We start from the raw sequence: 17,571 nt of genomic DNA, 5'->3' as shown, positions 1-17,571 counted from the left end.
TTGGTTCCATATGAATTTTAAGATTTTTTTTCCAATTTGGTGAAAAATGTTGTTGGTATTGATTGGGATTGCATTAAATCTTTATATCAATTTTGGAAGTATGGCCTTTTTTGACTATATTAGTTTTGCCTATCCAGGAACAGGGGATATCTTTCCATTTTCTGATCTCCTCTTTGACTTCCTTCTTCAGAGCACTGTAGTTTTTGTGGTAGAGGCCTTTCACTTCCATAGTTAGGATAATACCTAAGTATTTAATTTTTCTTGGTACTATTGTGAATAGTATATTTTTCCTATTTTTTACTCAGTCAGTTCATTATCTCAATGCACAGGAACACTATTAATTTTTGTGTGTTGATTTCGTATCCTGCTACATTACTGAATTTTGTTAATCTGAGTCTTTTGGTGGAATTTTTTTTTTTTTTTGGTCTTTTATGTAGAGGATCATGTCATCTTCAAATAATGATAATTTGGTTTTCCTTTCCTATACATATCCTTTTTATTTATTTTTCTTGCCTCATTGCTCTAGTGGACATCTTTATCTTGTTCCTGATTTTAGAGGAAAAACTTGGAGTTTTTCCCCATTTAATATGATGTTGGCAGTAGATTTGTCATAAATGGCTTTTATCAGGTTGAGATAAGGTCCTTCTATACATATTTTCTTCAGTGTTTTTACCATGAAAGGATGTTGGATTTTTGTCAAAGGTTTTTTTCTGCATCTCTTGAGAAGATCATGTGATTTGTGCCTTTGCTTCTGATTATAAGTTGTATTACATTTATTGATTTGCATATATTGAACCATCTTTGAATCCCTGGGATAAAGCTTACTTGGTCATAATATATGACCTTTTTGATGATTTGTTATATTCTGTTTGCCAAAGTACTGTTGAGGATTTTTGTATCTGTATTCATTAAAAAGAGATTGGTCTATAGTTCTCTTTTTTGGTTGGATCCTTGTTTTTGGAATCAGGGTAATGGTAACTTCTGGGCATGACTTTGGCACTGCTTCTTCCCTTTCAGTTTCATTAAAGAGTTTGAGGAGTATTGGTATTAGGTCTTCCCTGAAGCTTTTGTAGAATTCAGCAATGAATCCATTTGGTAGGGTTTTTTATTAGTGTTTTAATTTCTTTGCCTATTATTGGATTATTCAGGGTTTTAAAATCTTCTTGGTTCAGTTTTGGAAATTCATCTAGAAACAGTTATTAATAATAAAGTTTTTTTTATTTCAGCAATGTCTATTGTGATTTCACCCTTTTCATTTCTAATTGCATTGGTTTGGGTTGCTCCTTTTTTTGGTTAAATTGGTTAATGGAACCAACTCTTTGATTCATTGATTCCTTGTGTTTGTTTTTATCTCAGTTTCAATATTTATGCTCTGATCTCTTAAATTTCCTTCATTGTACTAGCTTTGAGGGTGGATTGTTGTTGTTTCTCTAGGACCTTGAGATGCATCGTTAGGTTAGTTATTTGAGTTTCACTGTTTTTGTGGTGTGGGCATTCACAGCTATAAACTTCCCTCTCAGGACTGCTTTCATTGTGTCCCATAAAGTTCTGGTGAGTTTAACTGGCATTATTGTTAATTCTAGAAATGATCTTATTTCTTCTTTGATTTCTTTTGTAACTCATTGTTTAAGAGTGTATAGTTTTCGTGTGTTTGCATAATTTTTGTGTTTTCTTTTGTTTTTTTTTTCCTTCAAGTCCCTTTATTGCATTCATAGAGAATATATAGGTATTTAAACTTTGACAGTAATTTTAACTTGTACATCCAAGTTTGGCTTGCTTTTTAATATATTTATAGATATAAAATTAGGCCTCTAACAGTGATAGGGACAGGTAGATTGCTGCCACCAAATAATTTTTTTAAAAATAACATAAGAGGTAACATCCTTCCTATTCTTCCTCCATCCCTGCCCCTCCATCCACCTCTTCAGTCTCTCTCACCAGCCCTATTTAGGGGCTGATGGGATGATGAGAAGAGAGTGAAGGATACATAGTCAAGTGCAAAACACTGTGCTAAGTACAGAGGATGAAGTGGAGAGGACAGTGAAGAGTGTGGGATGGTAGGGGCTCTAAGGATTCTCAGAAAAACAGGATCCTGGGGTGGGGTTGCTGGTGTGTGGCGGGGAACCAATGAAACTCATAGACTTTTAAAAACAAAAAAAGGTCAAAACCTTAAAGCCAAAGAGAGAGTGGCAATCCTGCCCTCCACTCTGGCCCCTTGGTTCTGAACAATCAGTTGTTCCCCTCACACCCCCCGCAAAAGAAACAAGGGAGATTATAAAGAAAAAGAAGCCCCATTCCCCATCCTAAACCAGTTAACAAAATAGGCTCTCTCTCCCCCAGAAAAAAGGCTTCAGGGAGAGGCAATTTCTGCGAGTCCTTTGCATTTCGCCACAGAACCCCATTCCAGGGCTCAACTCCCACTTCTAGGTGCTCTCTGTTGGTTCATTTCTCCCAGGTCTGTCCTCCGGGGATGTCTTTCTTTTATCTAAATAAAAGGTCCAAAGTGCATTTCTGTTGAATGCAAGGGCCCGGGACAGGCAAGGGGTACCCAGGCAGGATTGGGTTGGCAGCCCCAACCCACTCTTCCTAGGGGTGAGGCCTCAGGATGGCATGCACTGGACCCAGTCCGGGCCCTCCTCCTCTTCCGAAGTGTCTGAGGAGCTGGGAGACTCATTAGAGACATCACTAGTGCCGGTGATGGCGTCTCTGTCTCAGGTGATGCATAAGGAACCAGAGCATGTGGCTATCGAACAGGTCAGTGTGGTGCAAACTGTCTTCATCACGCTCTCGCTTGTTCTTCTTAATTACATCCTTTAACCCTGTCAGCTCAGTGGAAGCTTCAGCTATGGGTCCCCAGATCTTCACATCATTGTCTAGGCCACTGGTTGCCAGCACAGGCAGATGTGCATGGGGCTCAAGACAGTTTACCACGCCTCTCTTGTCTCCCTCCATGAACTGAATGATCTGGCAGGATGATTTCTCCGAGGAAGATGTGCCCGCAGTCACTACCGCTCACCACAAACTCACTCTTGGGGCCATAGAAATTGACACCTTTTACTGTGGCATTATTTCTGTGGCCCTGGTATCTTTTAACATATTGGGCCCCATCACTGTGAGAGGAGTTGAAGAGGTAAATGGCTTCATCATTGTAACTGGCCAGGAGCTGTCTGCCATCGTGGCTGTACACAAGACAGGTGATGTTTGCTTTGGACTCACTGTTCACCAAGTGATGAGGACAGAATTTTTTGAGTACTCCATTATTCTCGTTCTCATCAATTTTCCTCTGATCATAAATTCTTACAAATTGATCTCGGCCACCCACTGCAAACTGATGGGTATTGGCGGGATTCACAAAGATTGTATACAATCCCACTTTCTTCTCTTTTTCTTTTGTCACCACCAGTTTCGAAGCTGGCCGATCTTGTCTCAGATCGATGGTAAAGACAACTGCATCTTCACCTGCAGACAGGAACGTACAGGGAGAGTCTGGTTCCAGGGCCAACTTGTGGAATGCTCCTTTGTGCTGCACCACATGCTTTGTATTCTTGCAGCACTGTGTGGCAGACAGTTCTGCTACCCAAACCTGTCCATCCCGGGCACACGTGGCCAGGGTGGAATCTCCACTGTTGGGAAGGAACTTGGCCTGGAAGACATTACTTTTGTGACCACTCTCAAAGTCAAGCACTGGCTGCCGCCGCACCCAGTCCCACACCACCACCTTCAGGTCATCGCTGCCACTGGCCTGACAGGTGCCGCGCTGGTTAAAGTGCAGGGTGTTGACACAACCGGTATGGCCCTCAAGCCCATGCTGCAAGCGGAAACGCTATACAAAGACTCTTGCTCCACAAGCCTCATACATAAAGCAAGCACTTGAACCCAGCGCCCGCTCCTGAAGGGCAGGAAGGGTTTGCCAGTGAGGTCTCGGCAGGGCTGTTGTCTCTGAGGACACCCAGTCTTCCAGGGCCTGCTCATCATCTGATGAGTCCTGGTCACGGATGGCTCGCTTGCACTGTACATGGCACCGAGGATGTTCTTCTTCCTCCTCTTCTTCCTCTTCCTCAGAGCGGTCATGAACTCAGCTTTCGTCATTGATGGAGTAATGACCAGTGTCCTCCATGCTGTCAGAGTCCTTTTCTTCACCTGAGCTCTCCATGTTTGTGCCATGACTTTCTGTGCTGGTACGGTTGGGGCCACCTTCATCCCCAGTCAAACTCAACCTTAAGTCTGAGGCTTCCAATTCAATGCCTGAGGATGTTTCCCTCCCCTCTTCTGCTCCAGACATCTCCTCTGGACTGCTAGATAGGCTTCTATTAGCTAAGTCTGTTCTATCATCTGTGCTGCTCCCTTTGCTGGACATCTTGAATGATGTTTACTGTAAGCAGCACTGGCCAGTGGCTGCCACCACCACCGCCTCCGCTTTCTGCACCTGCGCCTGCGCCTGCGCCACCACGCTTTCCGGCCCTGTTTGCGACTATCTGCCAAGAGCACCAAAGTAGTTTCATTATGCTACAATCGTGCCATAATTTTAATTCTTTTACATTTACTTAAGCTTCTTTATTGTCTAGTGTGCAGTCTATTTTGGATAAAGTTCCCTGTGCTGCTCAGAAGAATGTCTATTCTGTCTTTGGGTGGAACACTATAGACTTCTATTAAATTCATTTGTTTGAAGGTTTTATTCAACTCTGATATTTCTTTGTTGTATTTTCATCTAGTTGATCTGTTTATTTTTGATAAGATGGGGTATTGATGTTTATCTGGTCTTTTATGTCTAGTAATACTTGTTTTATGAAGTTGGGTGTGCTGTTATTTGGTGCATATATGTTAGTTATTATTATATCTTCCTGTTGGATTGTTTTCTTAACCAATATATAGTGACCTTTGCCTCTTTTGATCACTTTTGGCTTGAAATCCACTTCATCTGAATATAGAATAACTACACCTGCTTTTTCTCATTGCATGGAATATTTTTTCTATACTTTCATTTTTAGTCTATGAGCTTCTTTTTATGTAAATGTGTTTCTTGTATACACCATACTGTTGGATTTTATTTCTTGATACATTCTGCCAGTTGACTGTCTTTTTATTGGGGAATTGAGACCATTCACATTGAGACTTTTTATTGATAGATATTGACTTATTCCTGTCATTGCCTTATTTTCTTATTGCTGATTCCCTATCTTTTCCTTCTACTTAACTGCTCACCTACCAGGTTTATTCATTTTACTAGACTTTTTGTCATTGTTAGCTTGATTGCCTCTTTCAAGGATATCCTTGAAGAGATTTTGGAGTGCTGGTTTGGTGGTCATGAATTTCTTTAGGTGCTTTTTATCATGAAAATATCTTATTCGTCTATCAATTTTAAAAGATAGTTTTTCAGGATATATCACTCTGGGTTGGAAGTTGTTTTCTTTCAGGGCTTGAAACAGTTCAAAACTCTCCTGGCCTTTAAGGTTTGTGTTGACAAGTCTGCTATAATGGGTTTACTTTTTAAAGTGATTCACTGCTTTTCTTTATCTGCTTTTAAGGTTATGTTCTTGTGTTGGTCTTCCTGGATTTTGACTATGATGCATTGTGGAGAGGTTCTTTTCTGATTATGGCTATTTGGCATCCTTTATGCCTCATTTATCTAAATTCTTTTCCCTTATTTGGAAAGTTTTCTGCTATTATTACATTAAACAGGCCTTTAATGCCATTTGTGCTGTCTTCTGATATTTTTTGCTAATTTCATTTCATCTTGCGTTAGTCTTCTTTGCATTATCTAGCAGCTATTGGATCCATTTTTCATGTCTTGTTTTTAAGGTATTTCTCATTAATTGGTCATTGACAACAGCCCTAGACAACAGTATTCTAATCCTGACACTCTGTCTTCACATTGGTCACTGCTGATCTCCATGCTTTTGATAGAATTTTTAATCTCCTGAATTTCTATTGGAGGATTGTTATGGACTCTAATTCTTTACTGTGCTGGTCATTCATGTTTCACATCATTTTGTTTAGCTCTCCTAGCTTTTTATTAATGTCTTCTGTAGACTTATTGATCATTTTATTCATTTGGCCCAGTATCTGTTTACTTATATTTTCTGTGAGCTTGCCAAATATCTTACTGATCTGTTTTTCTATCTCTGCTGATATCATTTTGAATAATTTGAGTGGCTTTTGCTTCCCTCCTCTTCAGTGCCCCGTGGATGAGCTTTGGGGGAGTTGGGAGTTTTGGGAAGCATTTTGTTGACTTGTCCTCTCATGTTTCTATTTTTTAGTTTGTTTTTGTATTGAGGATTTATGGTTGATTGTGGTTGATTGTATTGGAAGACTTTTTTTCTAGTATGAAGGCCTTTATAGTTAATATCTACTTTTCATTGTACCCTCTGGGCATGGCTAACTACTGGCCTTTGCTTTTGTCCCAGAATCCAACCACCTCCATTTACTTGAGATGGGAGGTTGCAGCTTTGGTGGCCCAGTACTCAGTTCTCCAGGAATAGGCCACAGTATTTTTAATGACTCCAAGGCAATCCAAATATTGGCATCCCAAGAAAATCATTTAATAGTAACAAATGTGTTACTTTGGCCATAGTAATAAAATCAGCATCAGTTATAGCATCAAATACAAACTGAATATTGACATACACTAACAACCAACAATGTATCACCCTACCCATGAAAGAGAGATCTTTAATTATAGTATGCATATAAGACAAACCAAATATTGACCTACTATTAACCTAGAGTGAATATCTACTAAATAGGACAGGTTTACTTCTAATAACAGTAGAACAGTATGCAATAGCACAAAGTTAATTAGCTATCTAGATATTTTTAAAAACTTGGTAGTTACACTAGTAAAAATGGAGTATGTAACTGGAGAATGAAAAAACAAAATTTGAAAAATTAATGGGATGAGAAGGGGGAGATAAAAGTAAAATAGGGGATCTTGTTGAGTAAAAGGAAATTAGTAATATTAGAGAACAGTCATAGAAAAGAATGAACAAGAGAATGATAAAGCAAAATATGTAAATAAAGATAAGGAAGAGAAAAAAGTTGAAAGGGGAAAAGATAAAAGAAACTAAAAGAAGGAAAAAAGGAGAAAAAACTCCACCCCCCCAAAAAACCAATGAAAGAGAGATTAGAAAAGTTTAAAAAAATTGAGTCAAAGAAAAATTCCTGTTTTTGAATGAATGGTTTCTTTCTAAGATCTGCAGTCTCGGGATCCAGGCAGTTTGATTTTATCTACCTAGCTTTAGGGCTAATGGGTTTTTGAGGTGCCCTCCCTATACCAGAGACCCTTCTGTCCGTTTACCCCAGAATGTGGTTACCAAGTAAATGCTTGTTCTTGCTCCCCTTGGTAGATTATTTTCAATCAGGCTCCTGGTCTCTGCTGTGTGGGCTGTGGGGTGAGGGACTGTTGGACTTAGCAGGGTCTGTTTATTCCCTTCTCTCCCCAAGTGTGGTCCTTGTCCAGGATCAGTTTGTTGTTTAGTCCTTGCCTGTGCTGCCCTGTCCCCAGGGGAAGCAAAACGTAGAGCCAGCTTAGAATTTGTGGATAGTCATGCCCTTGTGTCTGGGGAGTGCCACGGGTCTGGTGTGGGCCTGCTTGTTTGCATCAGGAGGTACCCTGGTCCCTGTGAGGGCCTCCTTGCTCACATTGGGGGTGCCATGCATCCAGCCTGGGTCTTCTCGCTCATGTCAGGGGTATTGTGTGCCTAGAGTGGGTCTGCTTGCCTGCACCTATAAGTTGTAATTCTGTAGCTCATACCAAAACTTTTATGAATTTTCTTGGAACAGTATCTTCTAATGGACTTCTAAAGGTAATAGTTTCAGTCCATGGTTTTTATGGAACAGGGAAAGGGGACGTTACTAGAACCTCTGCATCAGGTCCTAGTCTCCTGCGAGCCACGACCACACAAGGCAAATTAATTAATATATAGACAGAAATGAGACTTAGAGAAGCTGAGCTTTGGCCTGATCAATGTTGCTCTGGGCAACAAAGACCCCAGACCCAGAGCTTGCCACACCTTTATTCAGTACATCAGGAGAAACCAAAGTATCAGATGAGGGCCAGGGATTTAGCTCAGTGGTTCCACCACTGCAAGGTCCTGAGTTCAATCCCCAGTACCAAAAAAAAAAAAAAAAGTAACAGATGACTCAGAGGGCAGCTGTGATAATCTTAGAATAATGAGGAACTATGCAGATGAAGATTTGGTTCCTCCCAGGATGTTTCCAGCTGGTATAATCCTTCCCTGGAGCATCACAGCATCGGACCTTTGAAGTCTAGCAGTGACCAGAGGTGAGAATGGAGTTATTTCTCCAAATGCCATAGCTGGCCTGTAGGCAGGAAAACTAGGCCCTAATCATGATTTAATTATGAAATGATTTTTCTCTAAAATCATGTAGAATTGCTCCCTACAATGGTTGGCTGGCTCCAAGGCAGAAACAGCATCGTGAAGGCAAGTTGTGATATAATTTGAAAGTGATAGCCAGAATTTAACCTAGAAAGTCTGGCTCCAGAGTCTGTATTTCTATTAATTTACTTATATTGCCTCTGTAAAGCTTTTATATCTAAATCTCTTAAAGGCATCAATTTGGAATTTATTTTCCTTGATCTCTGTTCAAAACATGTTCTGGGTTTCTTTTCCAAAGAGAACAAGACCAAGACAAAATCCTATGAAAACCAAGCCACGTGCTACCTAAGGTATACTGTGGGAGAAATGAGAGTCAGCAGGGAAACACAAGGAAATTATTAGAAATATTGAAGGAGAATTGGAAAAGTATAGTAGAGATGAAGAAAAAAATCAACTTATTTTATTTTAAAACATGGAGGTCAAGGGACAAGTGTTCAAAAAGGAGGTGGTCAGCAGTGTCAGATGTGACAGAGCTTGAGAATGAGAAATGACAAAGCCCATTTGGCTTGTCTAAACAGAAATCAGTTAAGATTACATTTGTGGTACCATAATCAGAATAGAATCCAGACTAGAGACAAAGAGAGAATGTGAAAGAAAATAAATGAAGGATTTGGTAAATTTGACACTGAAAGGAACCGGCAATATCCTAGACTTAGTTAAAGGGAAGGGAATTGAGAGGGAGAGAGGGACAGAGGAAGGGAGGGAAGAAGAGTGGGAGAGACAGGGGGGTGGGGGAGGCTGTGTTTCAAGGATAGAAGAGATACAAAGGTAGGGTATAAGATAAATAGAGACTATTATGCTTGGCTTATATACATATAAATGTAAGAATAGAGCCATGTTTTATGCTTGACAGATGTTCTGAAGGAAAATAAACAAGTCAGTGTTATTCGTCTGAATTAATATTTTTTTCATTTAAAGCAAAACACAGAGAATGTTGAACAATTTTTGTTTATTTGCAGTAGGGCTACAAAGAAAACTTAAAAAGCATATGGAATTAAAACCAGATCTTTAAAAATAAAATAATATTTAAAGTATTCCTCAAGATGTTAAAAGTTTTCCAAATCTTCAATAAGGAGAAGTTTTTTTTGTTTTGTTTTGTTTTGGTACCGGGGATCGAACTCGGGTCCTTGCGCTTGCGCAGCAGGTGGCGAAACCACTGAGCTAAATCCTTGGCCCAGGAGAAGGTTTTTAATAATGGTAAGGAGTTTTAAAAAATATAAAAGTTGATATAACTGTTTCTAATTAAATTTATATGTATTCTTAGAGTTTTTCCTGATATAAAATATTAGAAAACTAGTAAAGTGGCCTGTTAAATCATTTTATATCTAAACAGAATTTGGTGCAAGCTTTTTGATGATGTCATAAAACTTAATTATGGAGGAAGCAATTACTATAGTTAGGAAAAGTTGATGATTTATGATCTGACTCAAGATTAAGGTCTGAAACACTCATGTCATTTCCCCTTTCCCCCCTCATAGTGATTTGTTCCTTTTGGACTCTTAAGTTGGTTAACTTTTGACACTGACAGCAAAGTTGAGCACTAACACCTACTTGGTTTTTCCTGAAAAATTTTAAGGCCAATAATTGTGTGATATTTATTTTAACACATTACTGCTAATCTATGCTGAAGATAGGCTTTGAGGAGTTGTTCAGCCCATAGTTATAAATATCACACTGGAAGCCAGCAGGATGAATCATTAGTTGAAACTAGGAGCATAGTCTCTTAATTGAATAATTAATTTGATTGTTGCTTAAGGTCTGTTGACCCTACCAGGCTTAAGAACCCTGAGAGCAAGAAAGAACCCTCTTTGTCTTAGTCATCACCGTGTTCTTAGTGCACATCATAGGGGCAGGTATTCAATAAATAATGAATGAATGGACAAATGAACTGAAGGTAAAATTCATCAGTTTGATATTCTAAATTAGTTTATACCTATCACCATATTGTGATATTGAATTTGTGATAACTTTTTGAGTATTTTGTCAGGACTATCTGTGTCTCATAGTACGTATAGAAATTAATCTTCAAAGTGAATGAATTATAATGTATAGCCTAATATATAATAGCCTAATAATATATAATAGCCTACGTACTATTTTATGTGAAGGAAACCCAGTAAGATCACTGTGTCTCAGAGTTAAAACCCTTATCTTGGTAATACATGGACAGACAGATTGTTTTTCATTTAGGGTGGGTGCTGAACAGACTGTGGTATCATCTTAAGCTCCACAATAACTAAGCCTCAGACTGAATAAGCTCTAGTTCTGTAGAAACATAGCTATAATATATCTGTGATGTCCTAAAAGGATAGACTGTTATTTATTTTTTTTTTTTTTGGTACCAGGGATTGAACTCGGGTCCTTGTGCTTGTGGGGCAGGCGTCAATGTGTTATTTTATCCCCCATACTATACTTGTTTTGTATATAGAAGGTATTCCAGAAAAGCTTATTGAATTTTTCATAGACTATCATATGAATAATTTATAGTCATCTATGTCTGATTATAATATCCCTTGAAATAAATTTTGAAAAATTAAACTAAAAATCATACAAAATAAATAATCTCTGTTACTCACTTTAAGTTTTATAGATATTTCTTTCTGTTTCTTTTATTGAATACAAAGTCAGTAACTTTTATTCTGTTATGAATGAATCTGCCTTAGAGGGGACATCATCACGTTTATTTTGAAGTTCTTTAAACAGACTGATTGAATTGTCCTAAAATGTGCTTTGAATTAGCAGCTTTTGAATATCTATTTTGATAGAGGTACAAGATGTGCAAACAGAAGGGAATGATACATATTAAAAAATAATTTAACTTTGGAATGAAGAAAATATATCTCAGAGCTATGCAGGCAGACATCTGATATATGTATTTATACATATGTGTATGTATAAAATATTAGCACTTGTAAAGCAAGAGAAATAGCTTTCAACATAGCATTTCTTTGTTTCTTTGTGTTATCGTAGACTTTGTAAGTTTGTATGTTTTGCTAAAATGGTATCGTGTGATTGAACTTCAACCTCAAATTTCCAAATTTTATACTTAACCAATGAAATATTATTTTTATACTCTTTGGAAACATAACATATACTATAGGTAATTACAGCAATAGTGTAATGGGTAGCAGAAGATATTACCAAACCAAAATTCTGGAGCCCAGACACAAATGCCTGGATAGATCACAGTGCTTAGAAATACACAGAAAAGTGAAAGGGGAACTAAAAATAAGACTCTTATAAAAATTGTTTCCCACTTGTTACTTAATCTATTAGTGGTTTATTTCCCTTAATTTAGTGGAAAAAAAGCTTCATAATCAGACCTTAGAAAGAATCTTTTAGAAATATGTGTATTGCCAAATGTGATGCACACACCTCTAATCACAGGACTCTGGGAGGCTGAGGCAGGAAAATCAGAAGTTTGAGCCCAACCTGCGCCACTTAGAGATAAAATGGCTGAGGATGTGGCTTGGTGCAAAAGCCCTGGATTCAGTACTCAGTACTGCGAAAGAAAGAAAGGAAGGAAGGAAGGAAGGAAGGAAGGAAGGAAGGAAGGAAGGAAGGAAGGAAGGAAAAAAGCCCACATAAAAATATGTTATGTATGTATGCACACACACACATTTTCTGTGCATTGGTTTAGAGAGTAGAAAAATAGCAGAGTATAGTTTATCCTGTAGCATTGTGTAGCTTTATTTGGAAATAAGAAAAAAATATTTTTCCATTCAGCTGTGAGTCATTACTTTTTAGTGTAGTGAAAAAAAAAAGCTTTTAGGAGGCTGATATAACTTTTTTGTAGGCAATCATAAACATAGGTTTTGGAATCAGGTGGATCTGGGTTTTAACCAGTATTGTTGGGCTATTTACAAACTTAAAGACTCTAGAGAAATAATGTTCACAATCTCAGTGACCTCATCTCTAATATAGTAATATTAATAGTTACCCTTTCCTGGGTTGTTGAGAAGTTTAAATGAAACAAGTCAAACACTGGCACAGTTCTTAACATAGTAGGTATTCAGTGTATATTTATCTATCCCCAGGGCATTGACTTTTGGAGTATAGGGCTACAGTATGAAGAACTCATAAATGGCTTTCATTAGATTTAGCAAAATCATCCATGATCCTTACCCCCATCTCCCCAGAATTATTCATTTTTATGCTATTATTTTCTTAAAAACCTAGCATGTTTTGCAAGAGTATTAAAACTCCAAGATTTTTACAAGAGTGGCCTCCATTGTGTTATTATCCAGTATCTAACTGGATTTCTGAAGGTTTCATTTAGATAATTAATATCTACTGTTCTTCTGTTTTGGCAGGAAAGGGAATCAGAAATTTGTCAGAAATGGCTTTCCAAATAGAAAGACAGCGAGACTCTTCCTCAGTTGTCTAAAACTCTTTAAAAATGTGATTTTGGAGATTTTAAAAAATACTTCTTGCACTGACTTGAAATTCATTCCTCATTTCACATGATGTCTATAAAACTAGAGACTTAGATTGCAGAAAAAATGAGTAATAGGTATGTTTTCAGCTAGTTTTTAGGGTTTATTCAAATTGACTACATCATTCATTTGGAAATATTTAGTGACATCAGCTGATAATTGGAAAGAAACTTTTTTATCTCACCTTTTAATATTGACATTAGATAGGAGCCACATGACTCACGCATTGTAAGTTCACTCAGAAGATGTAATAAACACTAGTTTTAGCACACTGTGGGCCTTTATTGTCTTATTAGAAGTATTAATAACATGTACATATAATCATATATAGGTTTTTAAAAGTTACCTCAGCATAGGTTTAGTAATTGTTAATAGATGTAACTACACAAGGTTGTGATTCTTTTTTTGGTACTGGAGATTGCACTCAGGACCTTGTGCTTGCGAGGCAGGCACGGCACCACTGAGCTAAATCCCCGGCCCAAGGTTGTGATTCTTTGTTTCGAATTTTCAGATGAAGCTTATTACCTGACATATTTTATAAGTTCACAGGTTACTAAGAAGATTAAAAAAATTAGATAATTTGAATTCAGGTTATAAGACAGTCAAGTCTGTTCTGATGAAGTGGCTTCACTTAAACCTGAGGATTTGGGTCTGCTTTTTATTTACAAATTCTGTTCTTTGGCAGGGTAAAGTATATAAATATATATATAATACTCTATAATCCTGAAAGAAATAGCCACATTTCTCTTTATGGTTGCTAGTTATTAGAAAGCTACTGTCCTTGTAGCTAGTTTTTTGGGGGTTTTTTTGGTACTGGGGATCGAACTCTGGTCCTTCTGCTTACAAGGCAGGCAGCGGAACCACTGAGCTAAATCCCGGCCTGTAGCTAGTTATTTGAAACCTAGTATCTTCTAAGATGAATATAGTTTTGTAGATAAAGTATACTATGAGCTAAAATACTTAAAAGAACCACAAAAATCCAAAATAAATTGTTTTTGGCTTTTCAATTTTAATTAAATTTTGTACTGTTGACCTGGTTTTAAAATATAAAGCTAGGAAGGCATATTTTCCATTTACCAAAAATGTGAACTTTGTTTTTAAACAAACACCTTCATTTTAAGACGATGAATGGTAATGGTACGTATCAGAAGCCTCTAATTTTTTAAACTAGCAGTGCCTTTTTTGTTGCTTTTTAAGAGAATACATAAATGTGAGATAAGTTCAGAGCATAAAAGATTTCTTTCCTCAAACCTTATAAGAATTGATTTTATTTTAAAAACTTTAGTCTTACTAATTGTGACTATTTTGAATAATTGCATTACTTTTGTATACTTAAAAAATACTCTTTTACCTGCAGTTATCCTTATAGAATTATTATTCAATCAGATTTAATTAATTTTTAATGTCATTCAGCCAGCAAGATATTTATGAAAGGGCCGGGGATTTAGCTCAGTGGTTTCGCCACCTGCTGCGCAAACGCAAGGACCTGAGTTCGATCCCCAGTACCAAAAAAAAAAAAGATATTTATGAAACAGCTATTATATTCCTTGCTTTTTCTGGCAAAGAATTCAGCAGGGCACAAAAACAACCCCTGTTCTTCCAGACCTTACATTCTAGAGAGGGATACTAAACAAATACACAAATAAATATGTAATAAAATATCAGTTTGTGATGTGTTAAGAAAAATTAAAGAGGCCAGAGTAATTTTAAATGAACATTGAGAAATTACTTTTTTTTCAGTTTGAAACATATAGATTCTTTGGGTTGTCCTTTAAAATTTGCTTTTGACTGTTTCTGTTGCTGGTGAACAATTTTGAAAGATTAAGAATTCATCCTTAATATTTTATACACTGATCTAAAACTTTAGCTCCAACTAGTGAATTTAGCATTTATTAATTTAGGACATGTATAGAGGAATAAAGTATTTGGTTAATCACTACTTTACTTTTAGCAATAAAGTCTGCAGCTCATGAAATCTGTAATTCTCGAGTGGTTTCAGCCTGTACCAGCCCCTGGGGATCCTGTTGATATAGCACTGAGTTACAGATTATTACTCAGCTGTAGAAGTTTTATATGTAGGCATTTTTTTTACATCTTCCTCTCTCAGTCAGTCGCTGTCTTGTATTTGTGCCAAGTTAAACAAATCTCATACTAATAAGAAGCTATAAATACACAGTAGGAGCATGAGTCAGAGCTAGCGTCATCCGTATTCCTTGCGTGTGACTCTCTGGTGCTCCCCAATATGTCCGCTTTGCACAAACATGTAGTACTGCATGACTCCTGTTTTACAGACAAACTCAAATTTTTTAAGAGAGTTATTTTTCATAACTAAGTTATAACACTGTAACTAGTAGAGTTCTGGCATACTGCTAAAGCAAAAACTAAAATGTGAAACTTTGGATGCTGTTGATGAGGGAAGGAAGAATTTCTTACTTTTCCTATAGAAAGCCCCCAAAAGTTCAGTCCAGAAGACTGCTGTTAGATCTCCAAAATGGATTTTTATATGATGTAGCATAATCTAGCAGTTTTTCAGGGAAATAATGAAGAAGCTAGGTGTGGTACCATAAGCCTATAATCTTAGCACTCTGGAAGGCTGAGGCAGGAGGATTGTAGTTCAAGCCCAACCTGGGTAAGTTAGTGAGACCCTCCCTCGAAAAAAGGGCTGGGGTTGTAGCTCAATACAAAGGTCCTGGGTTCAATCCACACCACAAAACAAAACAAAACAAACAAAACAAAAATACATTGCTTTTTAACCCCCATTCTTCTGCTAGTGGAATCCTGTCTGATAAAATTTTATCCTATTTTACTTTATTATTCATTTAGTAAATTTTCATTTAACATTTTCTCTTGCCAGACACTGTGCTGCCATAAATGTATTAAAAGAAATAAGGTAAAATCTTTGTTCTCAAGGAATATATAATAGCAGAGAGAGGTGATTTTGTAAATCCAAAATTATAATATTTTGACAGGAACTATAAAAAAGATATGCAGAATATCCTGAGATTACATATAAAACTACTGTTTATGAAGCATTTACTGTCCTAGCTGCTTTATATAAATCATTTCATTTAATCTTCTCAACAGCTTTATGAGGTACTTGTGCTAGGAACATTAACTTCATTGGGGAAAAGGACGTTTATCAGGGAAGGTTTTTCAGAAAACAGTTCTTGAGTTGATTACAGAAGGATGAGTATGGTAGAGAGTGGGAGGAAGACGAGGCAGTCTAGCTTTTCACACAGAGAAGGACTCTTGAGAGAGCTGTTGTTGAAATGCAGAGGAGGTCCTGGGAAATAAAACATGGCAGGATCCAGATCATGAAGAGACTTGTAGGCCATGCTTAAGAAATTTGATTCTTACCCTATAGAAGGTAGAAGTATGATCACACTTGCATTTCAGGAAGAAAGTGTGTAAGTGTTTGCACAAGACATTTAGAGGAGTGTGTTTACCTTTAAAGAAGTAATTCTTTTTTTTTATGGCAGTACCAGAGTTTGAACCTAGGGCCTTGCACATGCTAGGCAAGCACTATACCACTGAGACATCTCTGCACTTTTTTTACTTTTGAGATAGGGTCTTGCTAAGTTGTTCAGGTTGACCTTGAACTTGCTATCTTCCTGTGTTAGCCTCCTGTGCAGGTGAGATTCCAGGGCTATGCGATCATACCTGGCAGGAAGTATCCTCTTAAAGAAATTCACCAGCATTGACTTGTTCATTAACACATACACAGTAAAAACAAAACTAAATTCTAGAAACATAGTTCTAGTTTTGTAATTATAAAACTAAAATAATTGTATAAATTAAATATAAATAAAATTATAAAGATAAATTTTATATCTATTAATTTAACATATCAAACTTTTGTGAAATAGTTATTACTCACAAGTGAAGATGATACTATTTTGGTACAGCTACTTCAAATTTTTAAACATTTCCATACTGTTAAGTACTCAGTGATAACTTAATTCTCCATCTGGCTTTTTTTTTGTACCAGGGATTGAACTCACATCCTTGTGCTTGCGAGGCAGGCGGTGGAACCACTGAGCTAAATCCCTGGCCTTCCATCTGGCTTTGATTGCTTGAACCACTTAAAACACTAACAAAAAACTAACCACTTTGTTCCATCTGATCATCAGTTGTTTAGAGGAAGGAGGGGGGGAAGGATAATCATACCTAATAGGTTTCTTTCTCTCATATCCATTAAAGAAATACTCTTGGTGTCATAATAGTCATGGAAAAAAACATTGTTGTTCCTGAAGTTGCATGGCAGTTATAATATGATCCAGATGTCCTATTATATCGCTTATTTTTATCATCAAAATATGAATACATACTGAAGTTAGGGAACTACTAGATTCCAATTTGAGAAGTATAGAACTGAGGATTCATTGTTTATCTAGTTCAAGAGTTTTTGTAACAAGGAAGTCAGTGCCATGGGTAAAGAGTCCTTAGCCAATCCTCTTAAAAAAATCAAGGATCCAGGAGCCAAAGATCAGAAGATTTTTGTTGAAATCAATGATCTTAAGGACCTGTGAGAGAAATCATTGTTTTCAAAGTAGACCAATTTTGTCATTTGTAAGCTGAAATAATGTGAACTGGATAAATACATGGCTTTTGTCTCTATATCATATGGCTCTTGTCAGAAGGGATTCTCTAGTCCTAAATGCACTTTTCATCCAAGGTACCTAGTACACTTTGTGCTTACTTCACCTGTGCCCTTTGTGATATGGCATCTAAATGTTATT

At 37.1% G+C, this 17,571-nt stretch overlaps 1 protein-coding gene and 1 pseudogene across 5 annotated transcripts in view; one reads left to right on the top strand and one right to left on the bottom strand.

The window, feature by feature from the left end:
• The window catches only part of Atf6 (activating transcription factor 6), a 227,055-nt gene that overhangs the window by 105,694 nt on the left and 103,790 nt on the right, over positions 1 to 17,571 (top strand). The window lies entirely within an intron of this gene.
• On the bottom strand, positions 2,596 to 4,416 carry LOC101705874 (DDB1- and CUL4-associated factor 8 pseudogene; annotated as a pseudogene).

This window comes from Heterocephalus glaber, unplaced genomic scaffold (assembly GCF_053883595.1).
Source record: "Heterocephalus glaber isolate CG9 unplaced genomic scaffold, H.glaber_assembly_v1.0 deba00001561, whole genome shotgun sequence".
In the NCBI taxonomy this organism is placed as follows: Eukaryota; Metazoa; Chordata; class Mammalia; order Rodentia; family Bathyergidae; genus Heterocephalus; species Heterocephalus glaber.
The sequence above is the reverse complement of the archived record's forward strand: the minus strand, read 5'-3'. Positions and strand labels throughout refer to the sequence as shown.